Source organism: Amblyomma maculatum, chromosome 4 (assembly GCF_055883805.1).
Source record: "Amblyomma maculatum isolate TAMU_Amacu chromosome 4, ASM5588380v1, whole genome shotgun sequence".
Taxonomy (NCBI): domain Eukaryota; kingdom Metazoa; phylum Arthropoda; class Arachnida; order Ixodida; family Ixodidae; genus Amblyomma; species Amblyomma maculatum.
Window position 1 is genome coordinate 83558779 of NC_139347.1, and position 22067 is coordinate 83580845.

A 22067-nucleotide genomic window follows, 5' to 3' on the forward strand; every position below is an offset into this window, starting at 1 on the left:
TCAACTCACTACTGCTGCGAACAACTTTTACATTTTTTGCCTGTAATTATATACCTAATTAACTTATTGGCCTAATTATTTTTCCGGCAACAACATTACGTCACCCTCTATCTATTGACACCACTCATTAACCTCTACCACATATCAATCACTCACAACTGCTGCGGACACGATTTTGCTGACGCGGCCTGCTGACACCGCCTGCGTACACGGCCTGCGGACAGGATCTGCAGACACGGCCTGCGGACGCGGTTTGCGAACAAAAATTTGTGAACGTAGCGAAGTAATGTTTTCGCATTAATCAGGAGATGAGACAAAAATAACCGTAGGCAACTAAGGCACCAACAACATGACAAATCTGAAATCAAGAGGCATAGATGTAAGAGGTCAACGACGCGAATCACGCGGAGGAGAACTACGAATAATGAAACGAGCCAGCAACCTGAGACAACGGCAGGACGTTTTGGTAATCAGTCCTGTGACAGATAGGTCTCGTTATCGAAACGACCATCCGGGCCGCCCCATTTATCCTCCCAGAGTAATGCGTCCGTGTCGCGCACAATTGTAAATGCAATCAATCCACGTTCGGCCGCGACGAAGACGCCAGTACGAAAAGTAATAATCAGCGAACGAACCGACGCCTTCACCGAACGTACGCGCGAACTGCGTTTTGGTGCGGCAAGGCTGCTTTAATAATAATAATAATAATTGGTTCACAGGAAGGGAAAGGCGCAGTATCTGTCACACTTGCTGTGTGGACACCTGAACCGCGCCGTAAGGGAAGGGATGAAGGTGGGAGTGAAAGTGGATAGAGAGAGGGAGGAGCCGTAGTGGAGGGCTACGGAGTAATTTCGACCACCTGGGGATCTTGAACGTGCGCGGACATCGCACAGCACACGGACGCCACTTCGTTTCGCCTCCATCGAGACGCAGCCGCCGTGGTCGGGTTCGAACCCGGGAACTCCGGGCAGTAGTCGGGCGTCTTACCACTGCACCACCCCGGCGGGGCGCTGCTTTATGTTCACAACGCGTTTTCCAGTATTCCACCAGCGTATAAAGACAGGTATACGAGCAATACGGAAGGGAACATTTGTTCGAAGTGTAAAAATATATTTTTCTGCTCCTATACAAATTTGAAAAGGCAATAAATGAGCTATAATCTGTTCGGTGCATGGACACTGTATGCTTTCTGCGCGCAGAATCTGATGACGTCACTCATGAGCCAAGAAAGGCTTCCACCTTAATAACACTGGCGCGTTTAGCTTGCTAATGAGTGAAATCACTGAACCATTTAGTCACGTCTTGAAATAAGTCATCAGAGCAAAATTCTTCCCGCTCATACTTCGGGTATAATTCGGGGTTGCATGCTAGCAGTGTTCGTTGTAACCGAAACACACATACACAAATGTGTAAAACTGCATAAATTAGCGCGTTTTGCAGCGGTGCACAACATGCTGTACCCAGAGGCAGTATTCTATTACCCCATTTTTGTTCGAATTAGAACATTGCGTCCCGTTCATAAACAAGGCAGTTTTAATGTTAATCCAATTTCTTCTTCAAGAGCCGCACACGTTCCTCTCGCAGTGTCTCCATCTAAGGCGTCCGTTCTTCCTGCAATGCACTCACAAAAAGAAGGAAAGAAAGAAAGAAAGAAAGAAAGAAAGAAAGAAAGAAAGAAAGAAAGAAAGAAAGAAAGAAAGAAAGAAAGAAAGAAAGAAAGAAAGAAAGAAAGAAATGATTTTATTCCTCCGCCACGCCTCAGGCGAAGGTCCGACCGCGCGTCATGCAATGAATAATGTATACCGCACCACGCGCGTTAATTCGTTAATCAAAGAGAAATAAACTTCTCAAACAATAACTAAGCAATATGGTTTGTTTGTATTACCAGAGTCCTTCAATAAGGACTCTGGTATTACACTTAAACCACCACCGCGCCGAGATGGTGGTTTTAAAAACCCCGCAATAACGAGTTACCACTTTGGAGAGTCGGGTTTTTGCAAGTGCTCGGAGGGTAAAAAAGGGAAACAAAAAAGAAACTCACGGGTCGGTGTCACCTTTTCCGTTTCTTCGCCTTTTCCGCGCCTGCTTTTTGCGCTCTGCTCATTGGAAATAGGATGGGAAGGGTACGGGAAGGGTTGGAGAGAAAGGGAAAGCAAGGAAATCCTTCGTAAACCCCTGCACTCGGAGAGAGTGCTTGTTTTCGTCGGCGGATCGAGCGGCTGGCCATGTGGGCAATTTATTCAGGCTGCCTCGCGACGAGAGCCCTTCGCTGCGTGGTGTGTATACAGTGGCCTTCGCGAACACTTCAAGTACTCGCAATCCTGCGGCTGCTCGGCGTTTGTTTGTGCGTACACGTTCCAGTGCTTTACGACGCGGTGTGCGTGAAGTGCATAAGAAACTGCGATCATAGATAATTAAGAGGAACAACGAGAGAACGCTCAAAAGCAGAAAAAAAAAAAAATTGCGAAACGTCGAGTTGCTCTCTCGAATGAAGACGCCTTGATCGAAGCGCATATAGACACTTCGTTTCATATTTTTCTTTTCGTTTTTGCTAGCTAACCGCTGTATCTCAATTCTGCCGTTCTTTTAATTTAATTTTTATATAGTTCTTTTGTAGCAAGCGATGTTTGGGCTGTCGATATGGCTCATTTTATCGATCGATTTACAATTGATCACTCCCTCTGTTTACTAGGAAAACGGATGACAGTAACTGTAATGCATCGTGCAGACTTTACTCGAGTCGCCATCAGAGACGCAAGGGTAGCCATTTCTGGAAAGTCTTTTCCGTCTGATTTGCTGGGAGTTCTTTCGCAAGGCCTGATATGAATGTCGGAAAATGCTGAGTGCTGGTTTTGCTCGCGACGGGATGGTATCCTTGTGACGCAAGCCATAACAGCATATACATATATATAATATGTGCTACAAAATGATGCTGCTGTAGCCTATTTCTATCCTTCTGTTCCTGTCTTTATCGATCGAGAAGGAAAAACAACGCGCCGATGGTGGTAACCAAGCCTACGACCTCCGAATATCGCGCAAGGCGCTTTTATGGCGCCAGTGATTAAACGGTTTATGTTTGTTCTTTCGTAACTGAGCTACATCGACGGCTGTCCAACCTTCTCTTTCTTGGTCATTCAACTATTAATGTTGCCTGTACCCGAACCTTCAGAGTGTTAACCAGCGCCACCATCATCCATACCGGCGGACATGGAACGTCCTGTATTAACGCGAGTGACACGTAGAACTTGACCAACAGAGGGCGGAAGCTGTGCGAGAACCCTTTTGCCTTGCATGTGAGTTCAAGACGTGGCTTCAAGAACGGCACATCCATCTTTATCACTATTCTTTTATTCTCAGCGCGACGCAGTGGTAATGGTGGTTACCTCATAAGAGCGAGACAGCTGAGTGCGCCGTGTCGTGACGCTGGGGCTATGGCGACCCGGCCTTCACTTGGTAGCGTGCAGAGACTCCGGGTTGAAGAAGGACTGAATCTTCGAAGTTGGTAAAATATGTACAAGCAGGTTTACTGGCACTTTGAGAAAACGTATTTACAAGAATATTTACATGAAGAAGAAGGGTACATCAGCAAAATGACAAGCGTTAAGAGTTCATAGCGAGAAGCGACTGGATGAGCCGTTTACCCAGGGCTCAGAGCGACATTTCGTGCTCTGCAGCGTCCTTAAAACCCCCCTATGTCCAGCCCCTCTCTGAAGATGTTGACCAACCAAATCCAGGGCACGCCCCTCAGGTATCGGCATCCAATCGAACACATCACTGCACTGATGGTCTGAAGCACTGACTGGTCCGGCATTCATTCGTTGGGCGTGATCACTTGTTGGCGGGAAAAACTTGGGAACGGCGAGGAGAGGAGGTACATTTCTATTCTTCAGCAAAGAAACCACAGGCTGGTTCCGACAAGGGGTTTTACTTCTCAGAAACCCGAGTGCACGTGGCGCCGCATAGGGCTCCCAACATGGTCCCTTTTCGACAATTGCAAATCTTTCCTGCATTCCCGGGAAATCACTTAATGGCCGTATGAGTCATGCTCCTTTCTTGTCCTGCACGTCAGCGGACATGTCACTCTGTCGTCTCCTTTGGATAGGAGGCATTCATCACTGGAGGATAGCACTTCTCGACTGGAAGGGTGAACAAAAGAAAGAAAGCACTTCCTGCTATTTCCCGCAGGGGGACGTTTCTTTGTGTTTTTCCAGACGTTCTCTTGACAGGGTCAATTTGGCATTTGCAGGTTGTCCACAAAGCAAAACATGCTTACAAAACAGGATTCCTGGAAAAAGGCTCACTTAGAGCCATTGGACCATCACCACATATTCACAAAACTTATCCATGCCCACAGGCGAACAATAGAGCGCGCAATTGCGGATGCTTGGTCGTAACAGCCGCGTCCCCACATTTCATATACGCCATCACCAATAACATTTCCTCCTCTTTGCTTGTCCGGCCGGCGTCTCCCCGGGCTTCGGCCAGTGGTTCTTGTCTTCCTTGGGTGGCGGTGGTTGTGGCGGCCCCCTGTTCTTGCTCTTGGATCTGGGCTCATCTCTGGTGACGGATGCGCTGGAGTCTCTCGCACGGCCCGTTGTGCCCGCGGCGTCGCCTCTTCCTCTCGATCTGCCCCGGGTTTTCGTTGGCTCTTGCTGCTTGTTTTGAGCCTGGGTGGCTTCTTTCTCTGCTTGTCGGACTTTGAGAATGTGCGGGGTCCGGTACATGCTTCTGCAGCGGTTGTGCCCCAGGGGGTGGCAGCCGCCGCACAGTAGGCATTGCGGCTCGCAGTTTTGTTCGTGCCCCTCCGGTGGATTAAGCATTCTGCACCCTCGGCATCGAGGGCTGGTGGGGTCCGGGCAGACGTCCGACCGATGTCCTAGGTTGCCGCATGCGTAGCACACATCGAATTTCTTTTTGTAGAGGTTGCACCGGTATAGCAATCCGTTGAACCACACCTCTCGCGGGACTTCTTGGTCTTCGAAAATGATGAGCACGGTTTTAGACTTTTTCCCGAGCCTCCTCGCTCCAATGTAGCCAGGGTTATCTCTGAGTCCCTGCCGAATTTCCTCCTCCGTGACGTCCAGCGGAACGTCGTATATGACGCCCTTGCCGCCCTCCGGCATGGCCGCGTGAGCAGTTGCGTCTATCTCAACTGGCCCGATTTTTATGGTCGTAATTTGCTCGTACCGCTTTGCCCTGCCGAGCTCCGGGGTCATAATTAGTAGGGACTGATTCTTCGGGTTGGCGATGAATCTGTCTTCCCCGTTCAGGTTGAGGCCTGCAGCCGTAACCAGGACCTGGCGCAGCTTCGGTCCCGCTTTCCTTGTCAGCTGATCGGCGCCGCCGTGCGGTCGCAGCACTACGCGGAACATCTCCTTCGGTATTTTCGATCTGACCGTGCCTACGGATCTCTCGGCGAGTGACCTTCCTATCGCTTTTTGCCGCGATTTGGCGGCCTCGGTCCCTTCGCTCCCCTTCACGGGTGCCTCCTTCTTCGCTTGGGACGCTGCGTCGCATTCCTTCACATATCTGCCTCCTTGTCGGCGGAACCATGAATTTTCTTCTAAGGCCTCAACCGCCTCCATATTTCCGTCCTTACTAGTGTCAGAGTTCGGCTGGTAGCTCTGATTTTCCTCGCTCTGCCAGTCCATGCCGTCCACGCTCCGAGGGTCTTCCCTCGAGGGCGGCTAGGCCGGACGCTAGGCTCGGACGCTAGGCTTAAGAAGTTAACGCAGGCGGTAAGTCGGTCAGCTTCGCTAGCGGGGTCTCCAAAGAAAAAAACTTGGAACTTTCGGAATTACAACAGACTCAAGCCGAGCATAGCAAAGAAATCAGAATCATTAAAGAAGACATCAAAGAGATTAAAGAAACCCTCAAATCTCTAGTCGAGGTAATTAAAGAGTTAAAAGAGGCAAAAGCTACACCTGCACCGGCACCTCCGATGCTCAGGCCGCCCGTCATACGGGGCCCCGGTGGGGCGAGCGAGAGCAATTGTGGCAGGGACAGTGACGACTCAGATGAAATGAATATCGATCAGGCTAGACCTGCGAAACGTAAATCGGATGACACTAGTGTAATTGGACAAGCCAGAAAGCACGTGGCTTTTACAAAATTAGTCAAGGATGAAATCATAGACTTCGAATTGAACCTGAATAAGAAACTTGAGGCGAGATTTGGAGTGCTAGAAAAGATGCTTCAAGCCCTTTGCAACGCATCGGGTATACAATATCAAAATCATAATGGATCCCAAAACGTCTAAAATTTGGCAATGGAATTGCCGGTCGTTGTCAATGAAGCGATGGCTCTTGCAACAGTACGTAGCTAGCCAGAACACACAGCCTTTGGCAATGGCTCTGCAGGAAACGCGAGGTGTATGGAAGCTTTCGGGGTACAAAAGCTACGATAGCGGGAAGGGAAGTAAAACACAGGTCGTGACGTACGTCAAAAACAACGTCGCCGTTGTCCAGCACGAAGTAGGTAACAGGGAGACCGAAACGGTCTTTGTGGAAATCCTGACCGGTAAAAAGAACAGAGGCAGCATATTTCTACTCAATGTGTACAGCTCCCCGAAGTGCACGAAGGCGAGGTTTGGCCCGATATTTAAGAGAGCGATTAGCCTGGCAGGTAAGAACCCACTAATAATAGCCGGCGATTTTAATGCCAGACATCGAGAATGGGGTTACACGACCAGCAGCCCGAAGGGTCAAACGCTGTTGGAAGATATCACTGAGTCAAACCTCTACATCGCTAACGACATTAGATGCCCGACGAGGGTGGGCAACAGTGTGTCAGCGGACACAAACCCGGACTTGACTCTCTGCCATAGAACTGGCATAGTCAAGTGGACGAACAAGCATCAGGATCTAGGTAGCGACCACTACGTGCTAGAGGTAGAACTAAGTAGGAAAGTGAGCGTTAAGCGCGCTGTGTGTCGGACGGAAACCCAAGTGGATTGGGATAAATTCAGACAGATCAGAGAACGGGAAGAAATTGGAGATATAGAGTGCATTCAAAATTGGGCCGCCCAATTAATTACCCATGTCAACGAGGCCACCGAAGAAATTAAAGGCGAAGCTCTGCCTGAGGCGATGGATAGCAGGTTATTCGGCATGTTCAAAAAGAAAGAAGAGCTAACGAAGAAGCTCAAAAAGCAAAAGTGGAACCGCAATCTCAGGAGAGAGATAGCCAGACACAACGTCGAAATAGAAAAATACGCCCGGAAACTCGAGTCGCAACGTTGGGATAACAAATGCGACGAGATGGAGGGCACCATGAATGGGGCCAAGACGTGGCAACTGCTCAGGTTCCTGATAGACCCGACTAAGTCCAAAACGGTCGCCAATATAGAACAGGTCAAGGCGAGGTATAACTTTAAGGGTACGGACAAACAGCTCATTGACAAGCTCAAGTCCATGTACGTAGCTCCCCCCGCCACAGCGCATTACAGAGATTACAACGGACCGGCGAACAGCGAGCTTGACGCGTCCATAACAGTGGCAGAAGTCAGAGCGGAGCTGCACGGCCTAAAAAGACGCTCGGCCCCCGGGCCGGACCTCGTTAATAACAAGATGCTCGCAAATCTGGACGACGAATCGATCAATGCCCTAACCAAATATTTAAATCAGGTGTGGGAGAGTGGTCAAGTACCCCAAGAGTGGAAGAGGGCTAAGATCACCCTAATCCACAAGCAGGGAAAACCACCGGGCTTGGAGAATCTCCGCCCAATATCGCTAACATCCTGCGTAGGCAAACTACTTGAGAAAGTTATTCAGAGGAGGCTAACCAAATACACCGAAGAGAATGATGCGTGGCCGGCTGAATTGGTCGGATTCAGGCCCGGCCTTTGTACGCAAGATACCATGCTCAGACTACATAACGATGTTGTCAGAGACTTCAGGAAAAAAAATACGAAAGCTATTCTAGGCTTAGACCTTAAGAAAGCTTTTGACAACGTCAGTCACGACGCCATTCTCGACGGGCTCGCTGAGCTCACTCTAAAAAAAAAAGGTGTGATCTTAGTCTTTTTGGGGGGTAAACTGCTTGTCGCTGAGCTAACACCTTTTTGGGGTAAGGTTACGCTGTGTCTTGGAAGACTAAGTATTTATACCATTGCATGTAGTGTAACATTACGCTTCTGGTAGCATAAACTTGCACCTTCACAAGCAGTGTAACTGTATTCTACCTAGGCATAACGTTGCACCTTTCATAAAGGCCTATGTTTTAGTCTGTCGATGGCATAAGCATACCCTTGCATCAAAGGTGCAAGTTTGCACCTTGACAACGTAAGCTTATCCTGTATGTACAGGTGCAAAGTTACCATTTTAGAGTATAAATTTATATTACGACAAAGAGCGCAAAGTTTTGCACCTTTATGGTGCAAGCTTATACCACCAGGAGAAGGATAACGTTGCCCTCCAAGCAGTTTAAAGTAATGCCATATTACATAGGGTATCTAAGCATCATCTTGTGGTATATATATGCTATCCACACAAGAGTACTATTACCAATCTGCATCGTAAACTTGGTCACTGGAAGCAGGAATAAAGCTAACCAATACATTTCAAGATTTTCTGGAAGGAAAGATTATGTTGAAACATTGCAATATCTTTGTGTCGTCTGGAGTGTGACAGTGAGCAATGTTTCAGGTGAGGTAGGCTGTGTCATGTTGTATTCAAGCCGTAAGTTATGTTGCAGAGTGAACAAAAAGAATTTACAGAACAATCGGTTAAGATAACATACCATGGTGTTTATTTTACCTCATTATACACCGAAGTTGCAGCAAGGGACTGGATAATCTTCTCCGCACAGTCAGGGCAGGGATGTACCACGTATTTGACCTGCATAGAAAAGAGAACTTGTAATCAGTTACTCACAAAGAAAGTCTCACAAAACATGCTTATGGAGTAATTAATTCACATATAAAAATAACACTGCACAAAGGGCAAGTAAAAAGGAAGACAGATGGAAATAGTGCACCAGTACAGGCTTCCAAGTGTTTATATAATGAGAATTGTGAAATCACACAATATATAGATCAATGAAAATTCTCTAAATCTGAGCTTTACCTGTGCCACTAACACACACATAGACAACTAGCACATTGCAATCTCAGAAAAAATTGACAATATGCTCAATAAGACACAATATACAATGAGACATATTCTTGTTAGGAGCAGGGTCAAGCCATAGGCATCACTGATGTTGGACTACCCAGAGGGTTATTTAAAGAAATATGAATGAAAACATATTGATAAAATAGAAGCTAGCCTAATAAAGGCAAAAGATGTGATTTAAAAAACCCCTCCCTCTACTCGTTCATATGTGCAGTTCTCCTTTTTTTTATCATTAGCTTTTTATGTTAAACTTTGTTTTATCACCTTCACTTTCACCTTTGTTGTTTGCTGTTTTCCACTCCAACACCCAAACATTATAGTTTGCTTTCACACCTGACCATACCAGTGGTCTTGTTTCTAGTCACTATGGTCTCACCCTCCTAGAAAACACTGTCTCTGGTCCTTCATGACATTATCTTATGTTGCCTATAGTGTTAATGTTTTCCTGAGACTACACTGTCTTTAGTCATCTGATCATCCATCACAAGTGACAACTGCAAATCTCTTCTTCTTCTTTTTTTCTTTTTTTTTGGGGGGGGGGAGGAGGGATGGGGGGAGGTTCTTTTGTTCTTGCATTCGTTGTCATTTCTCATGAATATAACGAATGAAGCTTGTTCCTGCAGAGCTTGCTTCTGCAGGGGTATGTCTAAGGCCATTCTATTGTTTCTGCCTTTAGTGCAGTTTACATTCCTGGAAAAAGGCATGAATATACCACAGAGGCTATGCCTTATAAAATGCGGGATACCACTTCTGAAAGATGGAACATTTCATGCTAAAAGAGCAATGATAGCAAGGCACATCCAAAGCACCTTCTGCACATGTGCATTACTGCAGTGATGTCACAGATGCAGAATTATGCAAAACATGACAATAAAATGCAACTTTTACATAAGTTCATTGCTAGTTTCACACCACACATCAGCTTATGCCGATGCCAAAAACTTCTCGAGACTGCCGTTTCACTTCAAAACTACATTATCTTGCTCAGGAGGCAAAAAACAATACACTTCAATACCCCTATAACTCCTTGAACAAACCACAAAGCTTGAGATTCTATGTATTGCTGTTTCATGTAATGCTCGCAGCACATGCAGCAGGAATAAAACTTCTCATAAACTGCAATTTGCCAGAACTGTCAACTGCTTATCTCTTTAGATGCCTAACTAATGAAATTGTAAATGCTGACCAATATTATACAAGAATGATTATTAAAAAGTGTTTACAACAAATTTCTCGAAGATTATGTTCTTTACCTTTACAGATTGCAAATCATAAACTATGAAGAGACACCCGTGCAGTCTCTGCCGGTGGGTTGTGCAGCAATGTGGACTTTGGGTACCTGGTACAGCTTCAGGATTAGACTTAATTATCTATTCTTTTTGTTTATAAGAGGCAATATGAAAACTGCAAAATTGAAGGCTATTAATGAGTGAGCCTAGGCCTAAAACCCTCCTAATCATCTATGTGGTCTAACATAATGAGCATCAAAAATATTCCTTTAAAAGCTTTGTAAGTTGGTTTTTCCACATTACATAACTAAAAAAGGGTGTTGCTGACATTTCTTATTCAGATAATATAGACATATTTTGTGTTTTTGATGATGCAGAAGAAGCTAACATGATTCTGGCAACAATACCAAGTGCAGCAACATTTTTTACATGCAATGTGGGAAAGCAAGACAATAGTTTTCAAATACGCCTTTCCTTGTTCAGTATTTTGAACTACATTGCTCTTTCAGAAAATTTAAGAACTGTGCTCACCTATAATATTGGGGACCCTCATTTCTGGTATATAATACTGTCCCCTAAAATTAAAATGCAAAAGTTAAGTCAATTTTGGTTGATTAGCCATTCAACCATTATCCTCTACCACAGACATGTCCACTGTGCTGCACAATCCAGTTCTAATTGTACTGCAAATTTCATTTCATTCATTCTCCCTTTATAGGCCCATAGACATGACATAAGGGGTGGGGGCATATATATATATATATATTTGTTAAATGGTAGTGGTGGAACACAAGGAAAATACGCTGAGTACAAATGGCACAAAACAATATAAAGAACACAAAAGAAACAATAAAGCTGAAAGTGCTAAAATACCGTCCATTACATATCACCTGCAGTACTTCATTTTTAGTTTCATTCTATTGTGGACATACCTAGCAACATAAGAGCATGCGAGTTGTTGAAAATTACACCCATCAGAGAACATAACCTTACTGCTGAGAACCAAGTGCAAACAATTTAAATATTAGGTTTTGAAGAAAAAAAGAAAAGAGGCATACATTAACAGCTCACTCAATAAAAAGAAGTCAACATGTTCAGATCGATTACATACTGAAAAAATTCCTCCCTTGCTAACTTGCTCAATAGCACTGAATGGTTCCAAAATCAATGTAATGCCAGGGCTATTGCTCCTCAGCATCGAAAAATATGCTCTTTGATAGACATAAAGCAACAATGAACAGACCACAATGCCACAGCTATGTCGAAAAATACATACCACACAAATCTTGCCGTAAGTAGTCGTCCAGCGCTGAAGAAAGCAGGTTGATCTTTAGAAGCAGGAGTAACAGCACTTCTACACCGTATTCCTCCTACTGGCAGGTACGCTGCAGCAAAGGTATCATTCATAACATTAGCATGATACTTGTAACTAGTACATACATAACTATAGTACAAAAAATAATGGCACCACACATGCCACAACAATGACTCAAATATTTTGACAATGAGCTTAAAAGCTACAACTCCTGTTCCTAGATATATCTGTAACAATATCTGCCACCTCTTTACAGTCGAAATAACTGCTTAAATAAACTAGAATAGCAGATTTATGACAAACTGCTAGCACAATGACAATACACATTAACTTCAATGAGGGAATGTCTCAGTACCAGTGAATTGTAGTAATGAGTATAACACAATGTCTGACAACAGAAACTACAGAAGGAAAAGAATGTGTTGTTATTGGTCAGGCATAGCCTCCTTTCTATGGGTCAGGAGGCTGAAAAGTTCAGAATGGAAATAGCTGAGTAGAAACTATAGCAAATCCCCAAATGAAAAATATTAGTGATATAAAAATTTTCCTTAGCTCGCTAACGAAAATTAGCACATTTAATCAAAATAGCTGTTTGGGCCAGTTGGTTCATACTTACACCCTAAAAGACCAGCGAAAAAAAAGAAAACAGGTACAAAGGAACACAAAACGTATTTCAGTGCCCGTCCTGTCATTTTTTGTTCCTTTGTCCCCGTAATTATTATTTTTTTTTGCGCTGGTCTTTTTATGTACCGATTACAAAAAGAAAGTCAGTCTTAAAGCAGAGAAGGGGTGACACATGGTTTGCTTCAATGCTGAAGACATCTGATCACCAGCTAACCCAGATTTTTCACTTGTTAAGTGATTTGATCGAGTCCAATATTTATTACCAGTTTTTAACATAAGTGATCAGCAAGTTAAATAACACCATTTACTCGCACACGCCCTCAAACACAATGAAACTCAATTGATAAGTCACTGTCTGGGCGTGCACCATATTGCACGGCATGAGCGAAAATGGCAACACGCAAGGAGACACACACATGGCACGCGACATAAATATTCTCCGACGAGAATCCCAAGCAGTATACATTGAGGCAGATGTCAGTGATCAGCAATATGTGCCACAAAAGTGCGCGTGTCAATTTAAACGCCCCTTTCTGGACGGAAACAATGCTTTGGACTTACCAGCACGGATAGCAGAGACCAGTTTCAAATTCTTTGAAGAAACGACAGTCTACGTTCTTGCGCAGACGAGACGAAGGACTTGAGCCTGCAGCGAAAAAAAAAAAAAAAAAAAGCGTGAGAAATGTCTTTCCTGCACATTGCGTCACTGCGACAGTATACATGTACACGAATCGGCTCGGTCCCACCTCTGGTCTCGACGCCATCAGCTCAAAACTGCGCGGTTAAATCGGCGTTCTGAAAGCGTGACTTTAGGATATCAAGCGCGCTGCCTTCGAACGTACAAGTTGCTGGCAAAAGAACCGTAAACTTAACCCATCACCCTGCATGCTCTCCCGCATTTATGGCAACGTTCCCGTAAAGCAGCAACAACAGACGATCAAAATCGATTGTAGGCAGCGAACAAAAATAATGCGGCATGCAAACACGTCAATGCGTATCACCGGGACTGCATTAGCGCTCGTCGACGCATACTTTCGACCGCGGGATATGCTTGTGAGCGTCGTAGACGACTAAAAATGCACCATTAACATCCCGCAAAAAGGTCGTGACCATCTAAAAATTTTGGGATGCGCCGCTCCTCCAGTCTGAACTGAGGGAGTGGTATGCTCAGGTTGGGATCCAAGACGTCGTGCTCAGAGGCCGTTTCACAGACAAACAAGCAGCGTCGCGGACGTAAGCAATAACAAAACATGTTCAGGCCAAGTTAAATAGCAGAGAAAAACACGTAAAACGAAATGTAAAACGTCACTTACATGCGCGGCTGAAATTTGGCGCCAAGGATCCGTTGGAACGCCACCACCGCGACGACCAGCCATCCGCCGTTTCATTCCGAAGTTCACACTTTCACGAAGTCGTTTCATAGTGAGGCATCGATGAGCGCACTCGATGAAATAATCGCTGAGAGCAACCGAACTTTTCTAAAAACACAGATGAGTACCAACGACAAAGAGCACGAACGCTGACTCGTGCGGCAATCGCCGTCGTCGTCTTCTCGGACTAGCAGAGTCGCAGGGAACGCAGGCAGGCTCAAGCAACTACGAACACGTGACGCTGCGTTGAGAATAAAAGCAACAAAACTAAAAAGCAACTGCTTCGCTTCTCGTCTCACCACCACTCCCCCCTCACCTCCCCTTTCTCCCTGTTTTGCAGCGTACACACTTGTCTGTCCGCCCTTGTTCTGAGTTCGGCCTTGCTCTCTCCACGGTCAAGCTCGCGTAGGAGTCAAAAGACGGGACGGGTGTCGGGGGGGGGGGGGGGGGGGGGGGGGTGAAGGGGGGAGGCACCGCTTTTTGTAAGAAGATAAGATGCTCCCAACTTTCGACGATTCCCCACCTCCTCCGGGGAAAAACGAGGGGTCCTTTTGTGGTAGCTCTTGAAAGGACATCGGACGGGAAGTAGGAACACAGCCGCACCCAGCTTGAAACCGGTTACCATCATAAAAAAAAAAAAGAAGAAACAAGCGGCAAACTTTTTTTTGCTTGAGCTGCAGGGACGAAATGGTGTAAAGTCATGCGAGAGAGACTAACGTCTTCCGTGCGGGTGATTGCGCAGGGTATATTTAAGCCATGCGGTTTCAGATAGCATAAATCCCGAAGTTAACCTCCTTTTACACTCTTTTTTTTTAGAGTAGGCGAAAGAACCTACAACTATATTAGATCATTCCTGCGAGACAGGACGGCGATCATCAGCTTTCAGGGCTTATGTTCGGAGGAGTTCCCGCTGGGTAACAGAGGCACTCCGCAGGGAGCTGTGCTCTCACCTTTCCTTTTTAACATCGTAATGAGGAAGCTCCCCAGTAAGCTTGGCCATCTCGATGACTTAAAACTAAGCATCTACGCGGACGATGTGACCGTCTGGATGTGCGAAGGGAACGACTCGTACATCACATCCAGGCTCCAAGAGGCAGCAAATATAATCAGCTATCACGCAGAGGACGTAGGTCTATGCTGTTCGCCAGAAAAATCGGAGCTTCTGGTAATGACCAGCAGTAGTGGGAAGATAACTCCAGATATCAAAATTAAAGTCAACGGAAACGAAGTCCGGAAAGTAGATGAAATTAGAATATTAGGTATGATTATCAACCGCAGGGGTAGTAACAAAAGCCTGATGAAGAAATTAAAAGATCAGGCGGAGCTCGTAGTCAGAGTATTTAAGAAGACGTCCAACAGAAGGAGTGGTCTCACGGAGGCTAGTAGACTCAGACTCGTACAAGCTTTTGTCACGAGCAGAATGTGCTACGCGACTCCATTCCTAAATATCAACAAGACCGAAGAACACAAATTAAACACCATAATTAGGAGATGCACGAAGTGCGCTCTAGGACTCCCCATAACTACTTCTAACGACATTCTAGAGAAAATGGGGTTGCATAATGAGTGGAAAGAGCTGGCTGCGGCGGTCAGGCTGTCCCAGAGAGAGCGACTCGCAGGAACGGCGGCGGGTAGGCAAATCCTCGATTGGGTAAACCTACTAGCGCCCGGGGAAGGCGAAAGTGTCAGAGAAAGCATAGATCGAGAAATCAGAAAGCATCTATACGTCTCGCCCATACCGAAGAACATGCACCCCGTACACGACGAGGGGAGGAGAAAAAGCAGAGCTAAGCACCTCGCTAACAAATTGGACAAACTCCCGCCGGGATCGGTCGCCTACACCGATGCAGCGATCGGGAAAGAAGGCGACGTAACCTCGGTCGCCCTATTGGACACTGGGATCGCCATAGGAATAGAAAGAAATCGAGATCTACCGCCGGTAGAGGCGGAGGAGATTGCAATAGCCATTGCCATTGCACGACCAGGCGTGAAACACGTCATCAGCGATAGCAAAGCGGCGGTTAGAAATTTTAGCAAGGGTAGAGTCAGCAATCGTGCTGCAAAACTTCTGAACGAGTCGTCTCTCGCCGAAAGCGTGACCATAATCTGGACCCCAGCACACGCCGGTCTCGCCGGCAACGAGGCTGCCCACATGCTCGCCCGCTCCTCGCTACCTCGGGGTGCTGCGGACGCCTCCACAACATCTAAAACCAAAGAATGTATAGGTACCTTTAGGGATGTAACGGACAACTTAAAGAAAGACCGGAGGATATATCCGCCACCGGTTAGATCCCTGAGTAAAAAGGAATCGTATGACTGGAGAAGACTCCAAGCTCGAAATTTCTTTTCGCCCCTGTGGAGGAGTTGGACGGGCGCCAGAGGGCGGAAGAGGGACGGTGCAGAAACCGAAATTTGTAAATTTTGCGGCCACGTGGCAACATTAGATCATATAATATGGAGATGCGTTCGTGCCCCAGGGCGCAACGCGATTAAAACTAGCGATGAATGGGAGACCACGCTAAGAAGCTCCGACGAAAAAACACAGCGATTCGCCGTCCGCCTGGCGGCCGAGGCTGAAGACCTCTTCTCCTAGACGAGGCCGGGTGTCCTCTGGCCGCGGTGTGACAGACTGCCTCCCCGGACGCCTGCGTGCGGACTCGTAGGTGGCTGCTGCACCATATTCGGCGGAAATAAATGTTCTTCCTCCTCCTCCTTCCTCCTCTTCTCCTCCTGACATTGCCTAAAGTGTATCTCTTTCGCATATGGATATGGGTGCTTCGAGTGATACACCGTAGATGCTAGGCTAGCTTCCTTGTACGTGCACCGTTCGGCCGCTTGACGTTGTCCCCTTATTTGTGTTGCGATTACTGGGATTTTTATGACCACCTGGCAAGCATGAACAAACGAATGCCACTGGCTTTCCTCGTATTGTGACAAGTAATGCCTTCCTACTAAAAAACGAAGCTCCTGTATCGCTTCTGTGGACAGCTAACACGTGCCGTGATGGGATTTGAGTAAGCGAACGATTAGAAGAAGAGGGGAAGCGGAACTAAGACAAATTCGCACGGCAGTTGGCCTATTGTATACCTGTGCCCCGCAAGACGGCGTCCCATCGTCGACTCCCGAAAGCAGTGTTTAAGAAAAAAGAGCCAAGCCTCGGTCACCAAAAGAACCATCGCTGCCCGACAGAACCCAGTCTCACCTCAGAAGTGAGACACCGCACTCGTGCACCTCAACTTTGAGCAGGGAAATTGCACAAGCGTGAAGACTTCAACACCGCTGAAATAAATGGCCGCGCACCTGGAAAAGATCCCTAGTCGCTGGCATAACGCGGCGCGACCAGCGACAGCGGACAACATGTCGATGCATGGCTGGCCAGTTTGGGGGTAAGCCGCAGGTAATGACTTCACTTCGCTTCACTTTATTACCTTAAAGAGCCCACATTGGGGGTATTACATAAGGGGTGGGAGTACAAACATTGATTGAATATGATTGCCTACATGATATTTATGAAGTGCATATTTAAACTGTTAACAAAACTTGATGGGCAGGTGATGGCATCAATATCGTAGGGAAGGCCGTTCCAGTCTTTTGCAGTGCGAAGAAAGAATGATGCAGAAAAAGTGACGGTGCGGGCGCGCTGGCATGGAACTAATAGTGGATGGCCGGTGCGATGAGATATGCGAGCTGGCTCTCGCATATGATCTCGATTTGAAGATAGCTGAAGGCTAGCGAAGTGCCCTTAGCGCTGATGTTGCTTTGTTCCGGCAGCCTATGAACATCCCTCCCTGCTGTGAGAGCGTCTTGGACGCCCTTCTGGTCCCAACTTACAGAACTCTCGCTTCCACAGTGAAGACGACGTCGACTCTCCGACGCTCAGAACCTGAGCGACCGCCCGTGACCACGATACAGCACTGAAGCTCCCATGATGGTCCCTCCAAGCAGCCACAACCAGTGAATAAATGCCGCGACGGCCAGCTGTGAATTTCTATTCGTTCCTTCATAGCACGATGCCCAGTTCGGCAACTCAACCGGTTACAGACTGTGACATCATGCTAGAGACGTCACAGCGCCTGAGTGGAGGGCTTCGGAAATTTCGACCATCTTGCTAAGACGCTCGACTACTGAACTGGAGTGCCTGGGTCTGCGAACACCTCACTGTCCATCCCCTTCCTTTAGTAACATGCGCCCCATTCATAACCGGGCGAGACGGGGGGCCAGAGCACGTGCCCAACACAATTCACATGCGAACGAGCCCGACATGGACGCCGCAGAATATCCCTAACGCTCAGCCTCTGCAATATGCGCAGTATCCAGCGGCTTCGAACAGATCACATCAGGCTCCATTATTGCCCAAACTTCCGCAGAGGCGGAATATTCTATACTATAGCCATCGATGTATACTAGTCTCTTCCATTGCCACTTTCATCCCCAGTGATTATAAAAAAAAAAAAAATTGATTCACAGGAAGGGAAAGGCGCAGTAACTGTCACACTTGCTCTGTGGACACCCGAACCGCGCCGTAAGGGAAGGGAGGAAGGTGGGAATGAAAGTTGAGAGAAAGAGGAGCCGTAGGGGAGGGCTACGGAGTAATTTCGACCACCTGGGGATCTTTAACGTGCGCTGACATCGCACAGCACACGGACGCCACTTCGTTTCGCCTCCATCGAAACGCAGCATACGAAATTTCGTCTAAGGTCAGGTACACGCAGCCTCTCACAAAATCCTAACTACCAACTCTCATCCAGCCCGTCCAGCACAGCATTCGAGTAACCCTGGTAACAAAGCGGCCTATTCTGATGCTCGAATACCGAGAACACAGACAGCACCTGAGATCGGCTGACCACGTACAACGACATTACACAATACTACTGTTTTGAAAGACTTAACTACCGTCCACTACACACGTCCCTAACTAAATAACAACAAATAAAATGGAGACATCTTCAAGCCCACACCTTTCCCTCCACAACTATACTGGCACTCTTCCCGTCTTGTCGTCAACTCGAACGTTCTTTGCGGGACTCCGAGGGCCACATTCTTACATAGTATGTTCATCTGTTGAGAGCTTCAACCATCGGCCAAATGGGGTCTCACGGACCACGAGGGTTAGAAGATCACGGACTGCAGCTCAGAACCGTCCTTACAGAGGAAGCTGCAGGTCAACTGGGCTCAAGCGGTCTCCGTCAGTTAACGACCTTGCGTCCACCACCCGGGATAAGAAGCCCGTCCAGCCCTTGTAATAAATTAATCCTTGGCTCCACCCCACCAATAAAGTTTTTCACCACTACTGCCTTCCTATACCAATTCAGATTGCTGTTGTTGCGACTGTATAGAATTAATGAACTAATAATCCTTTATTTGAATGAAGGGATGGCTCTCGGCCGCTGTTTTGGTAATTAGGGAGATAGGAGGGATGGTAGTGTAGCTTCTTCACGGTTCATTAAGCTGTTTCTCGTTGCTTGCCATGCTGCCGATATGCGCGCTGTAAGTCGACCTCTCTCACACTACCCGAAATAGGCCACTCTCACTGCAACAGGTGGCAGTAGAATGTTGTATCGCGGTGCTTGATACAATCTGATCTGCTAGGGAGGGCATGTCGTCGTGTGGAATGTGCGTAATTTTGTTTCTTCCTCGTGAAAACGATGCGCATTGTGGTGTTTTAAGTCTACTTTACACTGTTTCTGACAGCGGGTGCATATGTTGTGTTTGAATGCTTCGTGTCTGCCGAGAAACCACTTGTCAAGTATGTGCGGTTGTGTAGGCTGCGTTTATTATTGCTTTATTGAGAAATATCTCTTGTAGTCGAGTGAGCCCTTTCGTTTTGCCAAACATCGGCGTTAGTGTTGTTTCACATAACCTAAGCCTGCTGGAGTGTTTTATTTTGGTGCGTACATAGTGCATCATCGCTCTGCCAGGGGAGCCTTTAGTGAGCACTGTTTGGTAGGGATTTAAGTTTGGTAGGGGTTAAGTCTATAGGGTTAGGCATGGAGTTGGGGTGTGAGACGTTGTACCTGTCAGCAAGTCCACCCGCTTGCGCGGCTGCGTTTCCCCCGTCCGTGCCAGTATGTCCCGGTAACTAAATAATTTGAATTTCTTTTCCAACTTCCCGCATTCGCTTCAGCCTCATTCTGATGTCGTTGGCCACTGTGTCTTCTGTAGCTGGTGCCGTCAGATCTGCAATCGCTGCGTATGAGTCGGTTAAAATTCGATATCCATTGAAGTTATCTTTTCTGGCTGCAGCGGTCGTAATGGTATTTATGGCTCCCCATATGGCAAGCAACTCGGAGTGTAAAATTGTTCCTCCAGGTAGGTGGCACGTGTGCTGTCCGTTGTGCTGAGGCGCTGGCACACACACCTATGCCACACTCACCCTTTCATTTCTAATTGTAGCGTCAGTGTAGATGTCTATTGTATTGAGTGGTCTTGTGAGGGCAGTTCTCTGTGCTAAAAGTTGCCTAGCTACCACATTCCGCCTACTAACAGGTCGTTGTGGCCTTAGTGCGATTACCGGCGCCTCCCACGGGGCTGAAGTGTCTGTCCCCATGGGGCCTCATCGGAGGAGTGTTGATTCTGTTGTCCCATGCCATGATCTGCTTCCCTTGTGTCGTGTTTTCTAGCCGGGGTCGCGTTCGTATCTTTGCTTCACTGATAATGTCTCGTATGGGTGGCATGCTGACCAGCTTAAGCAGCTCTTCATTCCTCCTGTGCTTAGGAAGCCCAGTAATGGTGCCAAGAGTGTCTGTGTGTAGCTTTTCGATGTTTTTCATGTCGCGATCAGAAAACTCATACACGGATGCCCCGTACCAGAATCCTGCCGACAGCAACCGCTGTGTTTGGGACGATTTTTGCCCGGGCTCCACCGTATTTGCTTGCAATCCGGCGAATCATATGCAAAATCGGAGTCCAGTTGCGCTGCAATGTACGAATCCATTCACGAGGACTGTTGCAACTGGAAATTTGTGCCCCTAAAATTTTGTCTGTCCGTTTGCAGACGTGTTGTTATGTTCTCGTACTCCAGTCGAAATCTTTCTGAAGCCTTCCGCTACAGCGCATCCTTCCCTCGTTTCTGTGACACTGACACCTTCATTTCTTCATATTCTTTTTACGCGAGGCGTGTACAGCTTATTCGGCCGAAAAGCCATCGCCGTATACTCCAGTTTCTGCTCGGGTGTTGTCGGGAGCTGCTGACTCGCGGAAGTGCTGTTCTGAACGTGGCAGGTAAAATGGAGGTACGTATAGTTGATCGATAAGTGCTTGGCAATGGATGAGAAGTGTGATGCGTTATTGGTGGTTAATAACAAACCCGTAACCGATTGTTTACCGACAGTTAAGAATGTATAAAACTTGCACAATTGAAAAAAAAAAAGTAAAAATAACATATACGAAAATCGGAAAATAAAAACTAAGGAATAAAAAATAATTGGGAACTATAATGTGCTGAGTTATTGAGTAGAGTCTGTCGCGAGTAGACGAAGAAAATGAACGCACGCTACCACGTTTATTTATTTATTTATTGTACCTCAAAGGCCCCTGTTATGGAGCATATTACATGAGCGAAGCTTATATAAGGCGAAGCTTATATAAGGCGAAGCTTATATAAGCTTTCTCCTAATTTTGAGATGACTGAGATGCAGGAGAAGTCGGGTGTCATTCTTCCTTATAGGCGCCTGCGTTTTGACGGAGTCGGAATACAAAAAGTGGCCATGTGCTGTGTGGTTTTGGAGCACATTAGAGAATAGGTGGTTTAAATTTTTCCGAATCCACGCTCTGGGAAGGTTAAGCCACATTTGGTTGATTCTATTTTAATTTGCAATTTTTAGGAACGGCTCACAACATCGATTGGCGTATCCTGATAAAAATGATCTTGATTCGTCCGAACTTCGTCAAAAGCTCATGCGAGGCGAGTAAGCAAGGCAGATCCGCCTGAGCGTTTTTTTCAATCACAATGTCCGATTTATAGTTCGCCCAACACCAACTATATTTGCGGCCTCCATAACGAATGCGTGGTCAAATTAATGTTTTCTCAATTTTGGAATGAAGGCTGCTCGACCTTGCACGGAAAACGTCAGGTTGGCTTCCCTGCCGTTTTCCGGCCCTTATGAAAATCGAATTTTCCTTTTTACTTCCTTTGTTTTTCCTTTTTGCTTCCTGAACAGCCTTCCTATAGACTTTTCCTTTCTTTTGACTAAAGGAAGTTTCCTTTGAGCTCACTTTGTTGAGACTTTCCTTTCTTTTGACAGAAGGAAGCTCATTTTTAAACTGGCTCTCTTTGGCAATATCAATAATGACCTTCCTTTGTTTTTCCTCAAGTAAAGAGAAAGTTCTCTTTACTCTTTATTCATCATACCTTCTTTTTTTTGTTCTTAAGCGAAAACATACGAAGCTCATTTTTCTTTTCAGCTATACTTCTCAT

General features: G+C 46.5%; 1 long non-coding RNA gene across 1 annotated transcript; it reads right to left on the reverse strand.

The window, feature by feature from the left end:
• Positions 1 to 8516: 8516 nt before the first annotated feature.
• LOC146191539 (uncharacterized) lies at positions 8517 to 14089 on the reverse strand. The gene is made up of 4 exons (XR_014706660.1): positions 13595 to 14089; positions 12843 to 12927; positions 11619 to 11727; positions 8517 to 8837 (listed from the first exon to the last, which is right to left on the reverse strand). It is a non-coding gene; the product is annotated as an uncharacterized LOC146191539 (long non-coding RNA).
• Positions 14090 to 22067: the final 7978 nt, after the last annotated feature.